Source organism: Ovis canadensis, chromosome 22 (assembly GCF_042477335.2).
Source record: "Ovis canadensis isolate MfBH-ARS-UI-01 breed Bighorn chromosome 22, ARS-UI_OviCan_v2, whole genome shotgun sequence".
Classification (NCBI taxonomy): Eukaryota; Metazoa; Chordata; class Mammalia; order Artiodactyla; family Bovidae; genus Ovis; species Ovis canadensis.
In genome coordinates, this window is record NC_091266.1 from 31,445,078 (window position 1) to 31,462,997 (window position 17,920).

Sequence of the window (17,920 nt, forward strand, 5' to 3'; positions counted from 1 at the left end):
CACCCTATAGGAATGCAACTTTATCTGGTACCTTCAGAGGGTGGTGCCTGGTTTAAGAAAAAACACCCTTGGAAAAAACAAGTTTTCTGGTTAACTGATTGTTATCAGAAAGAAAGGCTCATAAAATGTCAGCAGGCCTCATGGCCAGAAGATGCTGTAAAACCCCTAAGACCTTTTTTTATACATTTATGTAAAGCACCTGATTTTGATAAAGGTCAGGACTGCTGACCCCCGTGTGACTTTAAAATTTCCATTTGTCTCTATGTGTAACAAAAGGTATATAAGCAAACCTAAAAAATAAAGAGATCAGATCAGTTTCTGGAAAGACTGATTCCCCCATGTTGTTTCTTTCTTCCTCCCCATTTTTCTGGCTGAATTCCCATCTGGAGCATGGGTGCTTGCCACGTCTACTTACTTGCCCCTGCTTTTAAATTCCACGCAAGAAGGAGCCCAAGGAGGGGCACCTTCCAATATTCAAGTGGTGCTGGTGGCCCAACGTAGATGGTGCAAATTCCTTGTCTTGGAATTTTATTAGTATCCCACGTAAACCAAGTTATTCAGCCTCTTTTTCTCCACTAATATTTCCTACCACACTATCCATTTCTAATCTCTCTCTACATCTGTAATTAAATAAGTTTTTTCCTAGGATGCCAATTCTGTCTCCGCTTCGAATTACCCTGGATCCACCAGGGCTGGACCCTGGCAGTACATTAAAATATTTTAAAATCTTTCATATTCAAGGACAAATTAGATTTTAGATACATGTGTATATTAGTGTTAGATATAACATTACAAGATACTCTTTTAAAATATAAAAGACATAGAATGCGCTAATATTCCTCAAAATCATAAATTCCCAATTGGTCGTTGACTCCAGTCCAGAGTTTTGAGCCTTTTTGGCATCAAACTATTTATGTCAATAATTCTCAATCTGGTTGTGTGTTAGAAGCACATAATTTTTTAATTAGCAATACCTGGACCCCAACCCATACAAATAAACCAGAATCTCTAGAGTCATCATTGGACACAGAGAAAACAAGACTAAAGAACAGTGTTTCTGTTTTTGTCAGAGTGGCAAAGTCCCACAGAAGAGAGTCCAAAGTGGGTTTAATTGATTGATCTCTTTACACCTAAGACAGGTGCAAATTGAATTAGCAGAAACTGTTATAAAAGCTTTAGATTTCAGGCTCACAGTCATTTGAGTGAGAAGAGGAGGTGCCAGTGGTTCTGGCTGTGGTCCTGGTGCTCTGTCTCTCCTGCCTGCTTCTCCTCTCACTCTGGAAACAGAGCTCTGGGAAAGAGAAGCTCCTGCCCGGACCTACTCCTCTCCCAATTCTTGGAAATACGCTACAGTTAGATGTTAATGACATCAGCAAATCCTTAAGCAATGTAAGTAGGTTTTATGCTCCTCCAGTGGCTTGCAAACAGTAAGTAAATTAAGCCCAGTTATGACACTAATGGGCTGCCGTGGGGTTTCCCAGGTGGTGCTAGAGGTAAAGAACCTGCCTGTCAATGCAGGAGACTTAAAAGACTCAGGTTTGATCCCTGGGTCGGGAAGATCCCCTGGAGGAAGGCACCACAACCCACTCCAGTGTTCTTTCCTGGAGAATCCCATGGACAGAGGAGCCTGGTAGGCTACAGTCCACAGGGTTATGAAGAGTTGGACACGACTGAAGCAACTTAGCATGCACGCACGGTGGCTCAGAGAGTAAAGAATCTGCTTACAATGTGGGAGACCAGGGTTTGATCCCACCCCTGGGTCAGGAAGATCCCCTGAAGAAGGGAATAGCTACCCATTCCCATATTCTTGTCAGGAGAATTCCATGGACCGAGGAGCTTGGCAGGCTATAGTCCATGGGGTCACAAAGAGTTGGTCATGACTGACTAATACACCAGTCAGTCCTAAAGGAAATCAGTCCTGAATATTCACTGGAAGCTGAAACTACAATACTTTGGCCACCTGATGTGAAAAACTGACTCATTGGAAAAGACCCTGATGCTGGGAAAGATTGAAGGCAGGAGGAGAAGAGGATAACAGAGGATGAGATGGGTTGGATGGCATCACCAACTTGATGGATATGAGTCTGAGCATATTGGGATTTGCTGATGGACAGGGAAGCCTGGTGTGCTGCAGTCCTTGGGGTCGCAAAGAGTCGGACATGACTGAGAGACTAAACTGAACTGACTAACACACACACATGATACTAATACATATTTCTGGGGGCACATTGTCTAAATAGGTCCTTGTGTAGCAAATTAATCCCTGCAAATACTGTTACTTCTCTTGCCTTTTCGGGTATGTCATTGTCATAAGTAGAGGAACAGAGTAGAGTTTTGTGAGTAGAGAAATGTTGAGCTCTTTGTATGATTGAAATTAAAGTGTCAGAAGCTGGGAGTATTGCTTCCCTTCTTTATTTCATAGCCATTTACTATGATTTGGGACAGAAGGTAAATGGTAAGTGAAGTGTTTTGTGATTCAAGAGTTTCTTCCAGAAGTCATATGCTATATAAGCTATATGTTTCCTTCAGATGGCCAGGAAAATAGGACTTTTCTGAAAAAGGGCATTGTGCCTGAGGTTAAGGAATTAGCTTGGAATCAGAACCAGCATGAGTGAATGAAAGGAAAAGTCGTCAGTCAGGGCCCAGTCAGCGGCAAGAGTGATCATTTACATTCTGCAGGAAGCTGCTGTCTGTGCCCTGTGAATTCTGCAGTCTGGAAGGAGTTGCTCTTCCATGAGATGCTGCATGTCCTGGCACTGCTTCTGTGATACTTCTATTGTTTCTGTGTTACTAATACCAGTGGATCTCAAACTGTGCTGGGCATTAGAGTTATCTGCACTTATTTTTTAAAATACAGATGTCTAATATTCATCTTTGGGCTACAGAATCAGAATTCTAATGACTGCCCTGTGGTGATTCTGAAGCAGGCAGTGGCTGTTGGTTTAAAGGTGGGCCTGGAGGCTTCGATACATTGCTCAAGGACCAGAGATTGAGTAAGAAGGGTTTCAAATTTGAATCTTCTATATTTAGCCATGGAATGCTGGGAATGAATTGAAATCCTCAACCTCAGTTTCCTTATTTATACGTTGGGGCGAATAAACCTGCTGAAGGTGCTGATATGTGGATTAATTACAATCTGTGTACCAGTTACTTGAATCCCATCTATAAAGTGGAAACTGTAACAATTACTATAATACTTACGTATTCAGACATATTTTAGGCTGTTTGTGGAAGAATAGAAATGTAAAAGTGTGATGATAATATATTCTGAGTCAGGTATTATATTTTATCAAGTTGTGACCTATTTTGGTATTACATGCATCTACTTTCCCAGCTCTCAGAAGCCTATGGCCCTGTGTTCACTGTGTATTTTGGCATGAAGCCCACCGTGGTGTTGTATGGATATGAAGCAGTGAAGGAAACTCTGATCTGGGAGAAGAGTTTTCTGGAAGAGGCAGTCTCCCATTGCCTGAAAGAATTAGCAAAGGCCATGGTAGGTGTGCTTGTGTGTGTGTTCAGCATTGGCATTGGGGATGGAGAAGGTAGATTAAAGGAATTTGAAGAACCTGGCAGCAGATGTTGGTCTACCTGAAAGGCTGCCAACTGTCAGCTCACTCCTCCTTGCCTAGGGCCTCCCTCCTAGTTTTTGTTTCTCCTCCTGGCAGGAATCCTCTTCAGCAATGAGAGGAGATGGAAGGAGACCCGGTGCTTCTCCCTCATGACGCTGTGGAATTTCGGGATGGGGAAGAGGAGCATCGAGGACCGCGTTCAAGAGGAAGCGCGCTGCCTGGTGGAGGAGTTGCAAAAAACCAACGGTGGGTGATTCTGTGCTCTGTAACTCTGACCTTAACAGACTGCTGTCTTCTCTGTTGATATCCTTGGAAACATTTCAGGAGAGGCCACATCTTTCACATGGGCTGTGGTTGTCAGCCCTTCTATGGAGGCGGGGAGTGTGAAGAGAGATCCAAGGGAGCTTTTGTGTGTCTGTGCTTGTCATATGTGTACTCCCACAACTGTGCGTGCAGTGTGGATATTGGTTATTTAATTGTAATTCCGAACTTCTTTTCAAGTCAGAAGTCACAAGGAATGATTTTGAACTACTTCCTGAAAGCATTAGATAACATTGTTTTTCCATAGCATAAATGTGGTTGTCTATTTCAGAGCATTTCAGCAGGGAATATTTGTTAAGTGGACAGGGTTGGAATGACCTCATCATGCCCTTATGTAGCATGAAATGTGTGACTTGTATGTTATGTAACTGAACTTTATTTATATATTAAGCATCACAGACGCATCTGAGGGCCCAGGCCTGTAGTTCTGACCAAGAGTGATACTATCTATGATTTTATTTTCTTAGGCATATCTTAGTACAGTTCTTACCAATTTTGATTTCTCTGTGCAGACAGTACCATTTAAAAATATCAGCTTTCCTTATTTCTTGTTACTTAATACTTAGTGTATTCATTTATATATACAGTTATTTATAAATTTTGAATAAACACTTGCTGCATCATAATTCTGCAAAATACGCAAATACCAAGTTCGAAAATGTTTGGTTTAACTTGACTTTAGGATTATCAGTAACTGCTACCTGGTCTTCTCTGAATGAAATTTGGCTTTGCTTTCAGTTTGCTAAACATTGCCCCCTCTTTACTGGATTTTGATAACAAATATATGGTAATTATTTACTTCCCACTACTAGCTGTACAATGGTTATTACAAGGACTCTGATTTTCAGCTCACTTCAAATTATTCTGTTTTAAAATTCTTTCTTCTATATTAAATGAAAGACTTGAATCGGATTTACTGTGAATCACATATTGACAAAGAAATTGCCAAGGCTTTCAAAATTGCCCTTTATCTATCTAGCCAAAATAAAAGTTGTTTTAAACTTAGATCTCTGTAATTTAAAAGGAACCTGGCATAGAAGCTCCTTAATGAAGCCTGGCATAGTTCCATACCTTAACCATTTGTTCCAACATTTTACAAAAATTTGTAGTAAAAAAACTATATAACATGAGATCTATGATCTTAACAAATTAAGTGTGTATTATAACTATGGATGGACATTATACATGTACATTGTACATGACATTATACTTGTACATTATAACTGTTGTATAAGAGACAGTGACCAAAATCATTCCAAAGGAAAAGAAATGCAAGAATGCAAAGTGGTTGTTTGAGGAGGCTTTAAAAATAGCTGAGGAAAGAAAAGAAGCAAAAGGCAAGGGAGAAAGGGAAAGATATACCCAACTAAATGCAGAGTTCCAGAGAATAGCAAGGGGAAATAAAAGGCCTTTTTGAATGAACAATGCATAGAAAGAGAGGAAAATAATAGAACATCTCCTCAAGAAAATTGGAGATGACAAGGGAACATTTCATGCAAAGATGGGTACAATAAAGGACAGAAACGGTAAGGACCCAACAGAAGCAGAAGAGATTAAGAAGAGGTAGCAAGAATACACAGAAGAACTGTACAAAAAGGTCATAATTCTAATCCTATAGAAAGGCAATGCCAAAGAATGTTCAGACTTCCATACAATTTCACATGCTACCAAGGTGATGCACAAAATCCTTCAAGTTAGGCTTCAGCAGTATGTGAGCTGAGAGCTTCCAGATGTACAAGTTGGGTTTTGAAGAGGCAGAGGAAGGCAATCTGAAACTGATCAGATTGCCAACATTTTTTGGATCATGGAGAAGGAAGGGAGTTCCAGAAAAACATCTGCTTCTTCTTTGTTGACTACACTAAAGCCTTTGACTGTGTGGATCACAACAAACTATGGAAAATTCTTAAAGAAATGGTAATACCAGACCACCTTACTCATCTCCTGAGAGACCTGTATACAGGTCAAGAAGCAATGATTAGAAGTGGACATGGAACACAGACTGTTAAAAATTGGGAAAGGAGTACAACAAAGCTATATCTTGTCACCCTGCTTATTTAACTTCTATGCAGAGGTCGGGATTCCCTGGTGTGAATTGCCAGGCTGGATGAATCACAATCTGGAATCAAGATTGCCAGGAGAAATAACAACAACCTCATATATGCAGATGATACCACACTAATGGCAGAAAGTGAATTTTTGTGTAGCTATTTGAATATTGAAGAAGGAAGAAAATGCAACTTTTTTGCCATGTGATGCTTTATTATTTCAAGAAAGGTAAAAACATAACTGAAGCACAAAAAGGATTTGTGTAGTGTTTGGAGAAGGTGCTATAGTGGATTGAACATGTGAAAAGTGGTTTGCAAAGTTTCATGTGGAGATTTATTGCTGGACGATAATTCCTGATCAGGTAGATCGACTGAAGTTGATAGTGATCAATTATTGAGAACAATCCAGGTGGAAGATAGCCAACATACTCAAATTAAGCATACCAAATTAAACATTGAAAATCAGTTGCACCAGCTTGGTTATGTTAATCATGTCACGCGAGTGTATGTTCCTTAGTTTTTGTCTTGTCACAACAAAGATTTGGAGTGACGGACATTAAAGCCCCCATGGCGTGTCACAGCTCTCGGGTTTTGGATAGACTGTGTTATAGCTCCCAGGTCTTGAAAGGACTATGTTATAGCTCTTAGACAAATCAGTGTTACAGCTCAGTGTTACAGCTCTATTTTATTTAGAAGATAGCAGGAAAATCCATCTTAGAGGCATGAGTGCACGTTGATCCAAAGACGCGAAGAGAAGAGTGCCCCAGGACGCAGGAGAGAGAGAGAGAGCTAGCTTTGGCTCCTCTTTTTATACGTTTATCTCTCCCCGGGCCTGTCCTATGTAAATTGGGCCAGCCAGGAGTGTTGTTTGTTTTACCTGAGGTCCTCACTCTGGTCCTCAGCCCTTCCTTTGTTCTATTTTCGCAGGCTTTTCCCTTCCTTGTCTTTTAGCCACAGCTATTTTGGACTCCTTTTCCCTATTCTACCTACCTAACAATCACATAGATAATTTTATGGGAAAAAAACCTTGACCGTATTTCCACGTGCAACTCTCTACTTAAACGTAATTAAAACATTCATTTTTAAAACAAATTATGATTAGTGATGAAAAGTGGATGCTAAAAAATAATGTGGAATGGAAGAGATCATGAAGCAAGCAAATGAGTCACCACCAACTACACCAGGCCATGAAGATGCAAAGAAGGTAATGTTATGTTTATGGTGAAACTCTATTATGAGCTCCTTCTGGAAAACCAAACAATTAGTTCCCACAAGTACTGCTTCCAGTTAGCACTTGATGAAAAATGTCTGGAATTAATCAACTGAAAATGCATAAATTTCCATGTGGATAATGCAAAACCACATGTTTCTTTGATGACCAGGCAGAAACTTTACACCTTGGCTGGGAAGTTCTGATTCAGCTGCCATACTCAATGGACATTGCACCTTCGGATATCAATTTACTTTGGTTTTTACAAAATTCTCTTAATGGAAAAATTTTCAGTTCCCCGGAAGACTGTAAACGACCCTTGGAACATTTCTTTGCTAAAACCAAAAAGGTTTAAGAAGATGGAAATATGAAGTTGCATGAAAAATTGCAGAAGGTAGGGGAACAAATGGTGAATATGTTGTTCAATAAAGTTCTTGGTGAAAATGAAAGATGTCTTTTTTTTTTTTTTTACTTCAACAAAGGAAGTTTTTGGCCAGATGGATACTTCTTGTTTCTGTAAGTTTGACTCATTTAGATATTTCGTATAAGGGGAATCATGAATCTTTTGTTCTACTGTGATTGGCTTTTTTCACTTAGTACAGTTTGCTCAAGGTTCATCTATGTTGTATCATGTGGGAAGATTTGTTTCATTTTTGTGGCTGAATACTATTCCAGTATTTATATTTACATGTTTTTTTAATTCATTAATCATGGGGGAGTATTTAGATTGTTTTACCTCAACTTTTAAGGTTATGGAAGTACAAATATCTCTTTGAAAGTTTGAGTCAGTTCTTCTGAATAGAAACTCAGAAAGGGGATTGCTGGGTAATACGGTAATTCTAGTTTTAATTATTTGGGAAACCATCCTACTGTTTTCCACAGGAGCTTCTGGTAGTAGTATTCTACCTCCCCACCCTCACCAACAGTTGTTATTTTCTTCTCCACTCCCTCCCTCTCCTTCCTTCTATTCCTTCATCCTTCTTTTTTTTGGATAGTGCCTATTCTAACAGATAGAATAGGTGATATCTCTTGCTTCTGATTTGCATTTTCTAATTTGGAGTATATTCAAATCTTGACAATTTTCCCACTATTTTGTAATGCAAGTGTCTGATTTGATCCTTGATGGCTGAGGCATCCATTTCAAAGGGGCATCCAAAGCTGACTGTCTCAGATAAACAGCCACAGGATTAGATGAAGAGCTGGTTGCCTCCCCCAACTGAGTCTCCTTTGTTTTAGAGATCTTGCTTGATTTCAGTAACTGACTTTTTGAGCTACGTTTTTTCCTTTTCTCTTCCTGTGCTTTAAATTCCCGCTCATATATATTAAGTTCACCAATAAAGAGTATTGAATCACATTTTCAGTTGTACACCTTAAACTAATATATTGTAACTCAGCTATACTTCAGATTAAAAAAAAAAAGTGAGCCCTTCATTGGACATATGATTAACTTGATTTAAATGATGGGGAAAAAATGAGAATTTATTAAAACTGTGAAATGAAATATTTCCTGCCATATTGGAGGGCAAGAAATATCACAGACTTCAGCGATTTGGGGCCTCCAAATGTGAGGGCTCTCAAAAGGGACCACAATGCCTGTGATCCAACAGATGCCACCCCCCCCCCACCCCCCCCCCCGCCGCGGTGATTGCTGAAGAGCTGGGGGTGTGGTGGGGGAGGGGTGGATGCAGGAAGCAGCTGTTTGCTGCATCTGCCACCCCTGACTGTAAACCAGGAATTAAGGATGTAAACAATCAAGAAACAGGATTTGGCTCTGATAGCTAAAGGTGCATATGAAAGGAACGAATTCAATGAGCCCAGAGGCTTGAACCTTATGAACCACAACTCTCTCCTGTTAGCTTCACCTCTTCTGATCCTACATGTGATTCTTTCAGCTGATCATTAAGCAAAAAATATTTTGAGGTCCCTAATTATTCTCCTTTGTATATCAGTGCTTAATTTCCTACAGGCTTTCCAGACAGGTGATATTCAGCACTCATAACTTTAGTTATGTCACGCGAGTGTATGTTCCTTGATTCTTTGTCTCGTCACAACAAAGATTTGGAGTGACGGACATTAAAGCCCCCTCGGCGAGTCACAGCTCTCAGGTCTTGGACAGACCGTGTTATAGCTCTCAGGTCTCAAATGGATCGTGTTATAGCTCTTAGACAAATCAGTGTTACAGCTCAGTGTTACAGCTCTATTTTATTTAGAAGATAGCAGGAAAATCCATCTTTGAGGCCTGAGAGCACATCGATCTAAAGACACGAGGAGAAGAGCGCCCCAGCACGCAGGAGAGAGAGAGCTAGCTTTGGCTCTTCTATTCATATGTTTATGTCTCCCTGGGCCTGTCCTATGTAAATTGGGCCAGCCAGGAGTGTTGTCTGTTTTACCTGAGGTCCTCATTCAGGTCCTTGGATCTTCTGTTTCTTTTTCACGGGCTTTTCCCTTCCTTGTCTTTAGCCACCACCATTTTGGACTCCTTTTCCCTGTTCTACCTACCTAACAGTTACTAAATAGTATTTTTAAATGACCTCTTTAATTTTCACCATTTTCTCTTCAAATTAACAGGCATCTTGGGTGAAAGTGTACAAGAAAAGGCAGTGGATGTGAATTGAATAATAAAAAACAACCCATTATTTAATTACCTGTGCTGAAATCTACTCATTTTAAATAAAAATTGAAGTGTTGATTTTATGCTTGTTGAATATTTGTTAAGGGAATTGGGGGATATGATATTGTTTAAAGTTTCTAAAACAACTTTCACATGTTATCACAAACACCAAATGTTTCATCTGTATATTTCAATGGTGTCTTAAAATTGTTTCTGATTTTTTAGCCTCACCCTGCGATCCCACTTCGGAGAAGGCAATGGCACCCCACTCCAGTACTCTTGCCTGGAAAATCCCATGGGCGGAGGAACCTGGTGGGTTGCGGTCCATGGGGTTGCACAGAGTCGGACAGGACTGAAGTGACTTAGCAGCAGCAGTGATCCCACTTTCATCCTCTGCTGTGCTCCCTGCAATGTGATCTGCTCCATTATTTTCCAGAACCGTTTTGATTATAAAGATGAGACTTTTCTAAATCTAATGGAAAAACTGAATGAAAACTTCAGGATTCTGAGCTCTCCATAGGTTCAGGTGAGGCCAAGGTCCTTTCTTCTTGAGGAATTGTTGCAGGAAGAGGGACCCCTTCCACGGCCCGAAACTGGGCTCTTGTCTAACACTCGGAAATGAATTGTCGGAGGAGACACATGTGCTGACAAAGCAAGAGATTTTATTGGGAAAGGGCACCCGGGTGGAGAGCAGTAGGGTAAGGGAACCCAGAACTGCTCTGTCAAATGGCTTGCAGTCTCGGGTTTTATGGTGATGGGATTAGTTTCCTGGTTGTCCTTAGCCAATCGTTCTGACTCAGAGTCCTTCCTGGTGGTGCATGCCTTGTTCAGCCAAGATGGATGCCAGAGAGAAGCATTCTGGGAGGTGGTTGGACAGGTGGTGTCTCCTTTTGACCTTTCCCAAACTCTTCTGGTTGGTGGAGGCTTATTAGTTTCCTGTTCCTTACCAGGAACCTCCTGTCATAAAACAGCTCACACAAATAATTACTATGGTGCCTGGCCAGGGTGGGCTGTTTCAATCAGTGTGCTTCCCCTAACAAAATCATTTCTGCTATTTTCTCCATGAGGTCCAGATTTCTATACACCAAACTGTGAGGTGAAAGTGTGAAGAGCACAGTCCTGCCTAGAGCTTAGCATCATGGAGTGTTCATCTGGGGCTGATGGTTGAGCCTTTTGATGATAGACAAGAAAATGCATGCCCAGAAAACAGAACTGCAATTCAGTCCTATTGACACTGTTCAGTGGTTTTCACACCAATTTCCAGAAACCAGTTTGGTAACTTCTCCAAAGGGATGCCTGCAGCAATTGAAGGACTTCTAGGTCCTTCTGGAAAGGCTCCCATTACTCACAAGTCTTGTCATTCAATCTCCACTGTTGACTAAAAAAAAAATATAGTCACATCCTGAAAGTAGAGAGTTATTTTATTTGGTGGGAATGGTTAGGACTCTGAGTGAGGGTGACCACATCTGAGAAAACTGCTCCAAGGAGGCAGGAGGAGAGTCAGGCTATATACAAGTTTGCAACAAAGGGAGCAAGCAGACTGAACATCAAAGATCAGATATCAAGTTAAGGAATCTAGCGTTCTGTGTATGAGAAGATGCAAGCCTCATGGCTCACTGAATTCATTCCTTCCATATGCACCTCAGCTCTCTGGGGCCAAATCCAGTTTCGTTGCTCACCTAGAGGAATGCAGCCTCTTAAGTTTCTTCTGGCCTTCCCCCAGCTCCTCAGCAGTCATCTTGAGGGGGTGGCAGCATCTGTCAGATCTCAGTTTTGGGAGCCCTCATTTACATTTGGAGGCCGGAAATCACTAATGGCTATGACATTTCTTGTTTATTGTTATTGATACTTTGATTTCACACCACTTAGGTGCTATTTAGGGCTTTCCCGGTGGCTCATGGGTAAAGAATCCATCTGCAATGCAGGAGATGTGAGAGATGCAGGTTCCATCCCTGGGTCAGGAAGGCGGGAATGGCAACCCACTCCAGTATTCTTGCCTGGAGAATCCCATGGACAGAGGAGCCTGGCAGGCTACAGTTCATAGGGTCACAAAGTGTCACACACGACTGAAGTAACTCAGCGCATGCACACACACACACATAGTTGCTACTTAAGCACATTAGTTGACAGAAATATCTGCATTTAGTAGGGAGGAGAATATCTCCTTCATAGGGGAGAGTGCTGCCAGAGGACAACTAGGATAGGAGGCAGATCTTGATGCTTCATTTGGCATCTTAACCTACAAGGTAACTGCTTTGGGAACAACAAAATGATTGTTTTTGTGTGTGTAAGAAACATAAACAAACATTACAGGTGTACCCTGTGCTAAGCTGTGTTCTATCCTCTGCCTAAGAGACATCACAGAAGTTACTTAATTCCTCTGGTGCCCAGTTACTTTATCCATAAAATATTGGTTGTGTTTCCTGGTTCTTTAGGATCCTTTCAGCCCTAAAATTTTGATTTTATGTTTGAGTGTATGAGACAGAAGTAGGAACATCAAGGACCAGCTCTGTGTTCTTTTCAGGTTGTTTAAATTCTCTTGTCATCTACAAATGTAAATCATAGTATTTCATGTCATCCTATATATCATGATGGTAAGGAAGAATTGAGGTAAAATATGAGAGAATTGAGATAAAAATGCATTTATGCTATAAACATGATATATGAGTATAGGAAAAATTATCATATTTGATCCATGGTTATAATTTTCTCCCTCAAATGCATCTGTCAACATATGTGTGTGTGTTAGTCACTCAGTCATGCCCGACTCTATGTGACCCCATGGACTGTAGCCCACCAGGCTTCTCTGTCCATGGGATTCTTCAGGCAAGAATACTGGAGTGGATTGCCATTTCCTCCTCCAGGGGATCTTCCCAACCCAGAGATCGAACCCAGGTTTCCTGCATTGCAAGCAGACTCCTAACCATCTGAGCCACAAGGGAAGCCTATACTCATATAAACATGATATATGAATATAGGAAAAAATTACCATATTTGGTCCAAGGTCATGATTTTCTCCCACAAATACATCTGTCAACATAGAAAATTATGCATTTGTGAAGTGAAAATTTCTCTCAATACAGAGACTATATTATATTAATATTTATACCACAGTTGTTAACCAGGGCTTGGCATATTAAATAACACCGAAATCAGACTGATTATGTTTTTTGCAGCCAAAGATGGAGAAATTCTGTACAGTCAGCAAAAGCAAGACCAGGAGCTGACTGTGGCTCAGATCATGAACTCCTTACTGCCAAATTCAGACTTAAATTGAAGAGAGTGACAAAGACCACTAGACCATTCAGGTATGACCTAAATCAAATCCCTTATGATTGTACAGTGGAAGTGAGAAATAGATTTAAGGGACTAGATCTAATAGATATAGAGCCTGATGAACTATGGACAGAGGTTCATGACATTGTACAGGAGACAGGGATCAAGACCATCCCCATGGAAAAGAAATACAAAAAAGCAAAATGGCTGTCTGGGGAGGCCTTACAAATAGCTGTGAAAAGAAGAGAAGTGAAAAGCAAAGGAGCAAAGGAAAGATATAAGCATCTAAATGTAGAGTTCCAAAGAATAGCAAGGAGAGATAAGAAAACCTTCCTCAGTGATCAATGCAAAGAAATAGAGGAAAACAAGAGAGTGAGGAAGATTAGAGATCTCGTCAAGAAAATTAGAGATACCAAGGGAACTTTTTCATGCAAAGATGGGCTCGATAAGGGACAGAAATGATCTGGACCTAACAGAAGCAGAAGATATTAAGAAGAGGTGGCAAGAATACACAGAAGAACTGTACAAAAAAGATCATCATGACCCAGATAATCATGATGGTGTGATCACTCATCTAGAGCCAGACATCCTGGAATGTGAAGTCAAGTGGGCCTTAGAAAGCATCACTATGAACAAAACTAGTGGAGGTGATGGAATTCCAGTTGAGCTATTTCAAATCCTGAAGGATGATGCTATGAAAGTGCTGCACTCAGTATGCCAGCAAATTTGGAAAACTCAGCAGTGGCCACAGGACTGGAAAAGGTCAGTTTTCATTCCAATTCCAAAGAAAGGCAGTGCCAAAAAATGCTCAAACTACTGCACAATTGCACTCATCTCACACGCTAGTAAAGTAATGCTCAAAATTCTCCAAGCCAGGCTTCAGCAACACGTGAACCATGAACTTCCAGATGTTCAAACTGGTTTCAAAAAGGCAGAGGAACCAGAGATCAAATTGCCAACATCTGCTGGATCATCAAAAAAGCAAGAGAGTTCCAGCAAAACATCTATTTCTGCTTTATTGACTATGCCAAAGCCTGACTGTGTGGATCACAATAAACTGTGGAAAATTCTGAAAGAGATGGGAATACCAGACCACCTGACCTGCCTCTTGAGAAACCTATATGCAGGTCAGGAAGCAACAGTTAGAAGTGGACATGGAACAACAGACTGGTTCCAAATAGGAAAAGAAGTCCGTCAAGGCTGTATATTGTCACCCTGCTTATTTAACTTCTATACAGAGTACACCATGAGGAAACACTGGGCAGAAAGAAGCACAAGCTGGAATCAAGATTGCCGGGAGAAATATCAATAACCTCAGATATGCAGATGACACCACCCTTATGGCAGAAACTGAAGAAGATCTAAAAAGCCTCTTGATGAATGTGAAAGAGGAGAGTGAAAAAGTTGGCTTAAAGCTCAACATTCAGGAAACAAAGATCATGGCATCTGGTCCCATTGCTTCATGGGAAATAGATGGGGAAACAGGGGAAACTGTCAGAGTCTATTTTTTTGGGCTCCAAAATCACTGCAGATGGTGATTGCAGCCATAAAATGAAAAGACATTTCTCTTTGTAAGGAAAGTTATGACCAACCTGGATAGTATATTGAAAAGAAGAGACATTACTTTGCCAACAAAGGTCCGTCTAGTCAAGGCTATGGTTTTTCCAGTAGTCAGGCATGGATGAGAGAGTTGGACTGTGAAGAAAGCTGAGCACCAAGGAATTGATGCTTTTGAACTATGGTGTTGGAGAAGACTCTTGAGAGTCCCTTAGACTGCAAGGAGATGCAATCAGTCCATCCTAAAGGAGATCAGTCCTGGGTGTTCATTGGAGGGACTGATGCTAAAGCTGAAACTCCAATACTTTGGCCACCTCATGTGAAGAGTTGACTCATTGGAAAAGACCCTGATGCTGGGAGGGATTGGGGGCAGGAGGAGAAGGGGAGGACAGAGGATGAGATTGCTTGATGGCATCACCGCCTCGATGGACATGAGTTTGAGTAAACTCCAAGAGTTGGTAATGGACAGGGAGGCCTGGCGTGCTGTGATTCATGGGGTCGCAAAGAGTTGGACGTGACTGAGCGACTGAACTGAACTGAACTGAGTATACCCAAGAAGAGTCAGAATGACTCCTCAGGTGAAAAATAAATAATTAGAAACAGGTATAAAATACAAATATCATAGTATAATATGAAGATGGGTATGATCTCTGCACACACTGTTTGAGGGAATGGAAGAGAATGGCTTAATCTAGCTGGACTTCTGCATGTCCGGTGGTTGAAAATAAATTTAATATATTTGCATGAAGGAGAAGGAAAGGAATTTCAGATGGGTGAATAGTGTATGTAGAGATGCAAAGATGTATGATGGGAAAGAGTAGGTGAATGAAAGAGAGAAGCCTTAATTGAGTGTAAAGTAAAATGAATTGTCATAGATATGGAGTTCGAGGCTGGTATCCCAGACTGAACCCTGCACCATTTGTTGAAAAGACTTTTTTCCCCACACGAACCATTATGGCATTAAGTCAAAAATCAGTTGACTTAATCAGTGGAAGGGTTTATTTGTGTAATCTCAAATCTTTTCCAATAGTTTATATGAAAACCTTCTACCGTAACACATTATCTGTTCTTCTTAATTACTAGCACTGTACTATAGTCAGTTTTGAAGTTGGGAAGTGTGAATCCTCTAACTTTGTTGTTAATTTTTAAGAGTATTTTGGCTATTCTCAGTGCCCTGAATTTTCAGATTAACTATAGGATAAGCTCATCAATTTTTACCAGGAAGACAGTGGTGATTTTGGTAGGGATTGTAGGAAATCTATAGATCAGTTTGTGGAGTAATGTCATTTAAAAAAATGGGATGAAATTCACATAGCATACAATTATTTATTTAAAGTGTACAATTTTGTGGTATTTATTGCACTCACAATATTGTGTGATTACTTGCTCTCTCTAATTTCAAAACTTTTCCATCACTCTGCAGAAACATACCCTCCCAGTAAATGATCACTAACACATCTTGTGTTAACCTGTTATCTGCTTTATATCTCTATGAATTTGCCTATTATGTATACATCATATGAAAGGTCTCACAGCATTGTCCCTTTTGTTTCTAGCTCTTTCACCTAGTACAGTATTTAGGAGGTTCATCTAAGTTGCATGTATCAGTACTTTGTTATTTTCTTTTATGGATGAATAATATTCCATTTTTGCACATATTATAATTTTTTTAATGCATTCATCTATTGGTGGACATCTGTGTTGTTTCTGACTTTGAGCCTTATGAATAGAGTTATTGTAAACATTTGTGTACAAGTTTTTGATGGACATTTTTTCATTTTTGTGGGGTGTATTTATAGGAGTAGAGTTGAGATATGTGACAATTTTATGTATAATTTTGAGGAACTGCCAACATTTTCTACAGCGACTACAGGAGTCATGTTCCCACGAGCAATGTACAGGGGTCCTGTTTACCCACATAGTGGCCAATATGTATTTTATAATTTTTTGTAATTATTAGAGCTAGCCTAATTAATGTGAATACTGGCCAGAATACGGGAGTGGGTAGCTGTTCCCTTTTCCGGGGATCTTCCCACCCTAAGGATTGCACCTAGGTCTCCCTCATTACAGGCAAATTCTTTATCAGCTGAGCTATCAGAGAAGCCCAGTTGGTGGGATAGTTCTTCTATTTCAATTAAATAATTTTTTACCTGTCAATTATACCTCAGTAAAACTTGGAAATTTTTTATGTATTTAATGTGTGTGTGCATGCATGCTCAATTGCTTTAGTTGTGTACAGCTCTTTGGGACCCTATGGACTGTAGCCCACCAGGCTTCTCTCTCCATGGGATTCTCCAGGCAAGAATACTGGAGTGGGTTGCCGTGCCCTCCTCAAGGTGATCATCCAGACCCAGGGATCGAACCTGTGTCTCCTGCATTGCAGGCAGATTCTTTACCACTGAGCCACTGGAGAAGCCCATTTAATGTGTACAATATGCTGTTTTGATACATGTATGCTGGAGGCTATGCTTAGGAGTTGAATGGGATTTTGAACTTGTTCTCTTCCAGACTGGGCCTGAATGGGATTTTGAACTTGCTTCTCTGCCAGACTGGGTTGTAAGATGTACTCTTTACTTCCTGGGTAATTGTGGCTAGGATTACTGGTAGGAAAAAATATTGTATTTTTGCTTGTTTTTCCTATGCTCTTGGTATCATATTGAACAAATCATTGCCTAGACCAATATAAAGAAGTTTTTCCTTTTTGCTTTCTTCTAGGTGTTTCATGGCTTTAGGTCTTATGTTTATAGCTTCAGTCCATTTTGAGGTGACGTTTTGTATGTTGTAAGATAATGATTCAAATTATTATTTTTTGTAGGTGGTGATCTAGTTTTCCCAGAGCTCTATTTTTGAGAAATTGTACTTTCCACATTATGTATCTTGAGATCAGTTGATCATAAATCTGTCGATTTACTTTTGGGTTCTTTATTCTTTTACATTGGTCTGTGTAGCTGTTTTTATACTGTTTTGATTATTATAGCTTTGTAATATAGTTTGAAATCAGAAAGTGCAATTCCTCCACCCTTGTTCTTTTTTAGTATTACAGTGGCTATGTAGGGTCCTTTGTTGTTCCATATGAATTAAAAAAAATGTTAATGATTGACTTTTGACTGCACTGGATCTCCATTCCTCTGCAGGCTCTCTCTAGCTGTGGCAGGTAGGAGCTATTCTCTAATTGTGGTGCATGGACTTCTCACTGTGGTGGCTTCTTTTGTTGCAAAGGATAGGCTCTAGGGTGCCTGGGCTCAGTAGTTGTGGTGCATGGGCTTAGTTGCCTCATGGCACGTGGGATCTTCCTGGAGCAGAGACTGAACTCATGCCCACTGCACTGGTA

General features: G+C 40.4%; 1 pseudogene; it reads left to right on the top strand.

The window, feature by feature from the left end:
* The first annotated feature begins 647 nt into the window (after positions 1–647).
* Positions 648–17,920, top strand: part of LOC138427924 (cytochrome P450 2C18-like) — a 38,314-nt pseudogene continuing 21,041 nt past the window's right edge.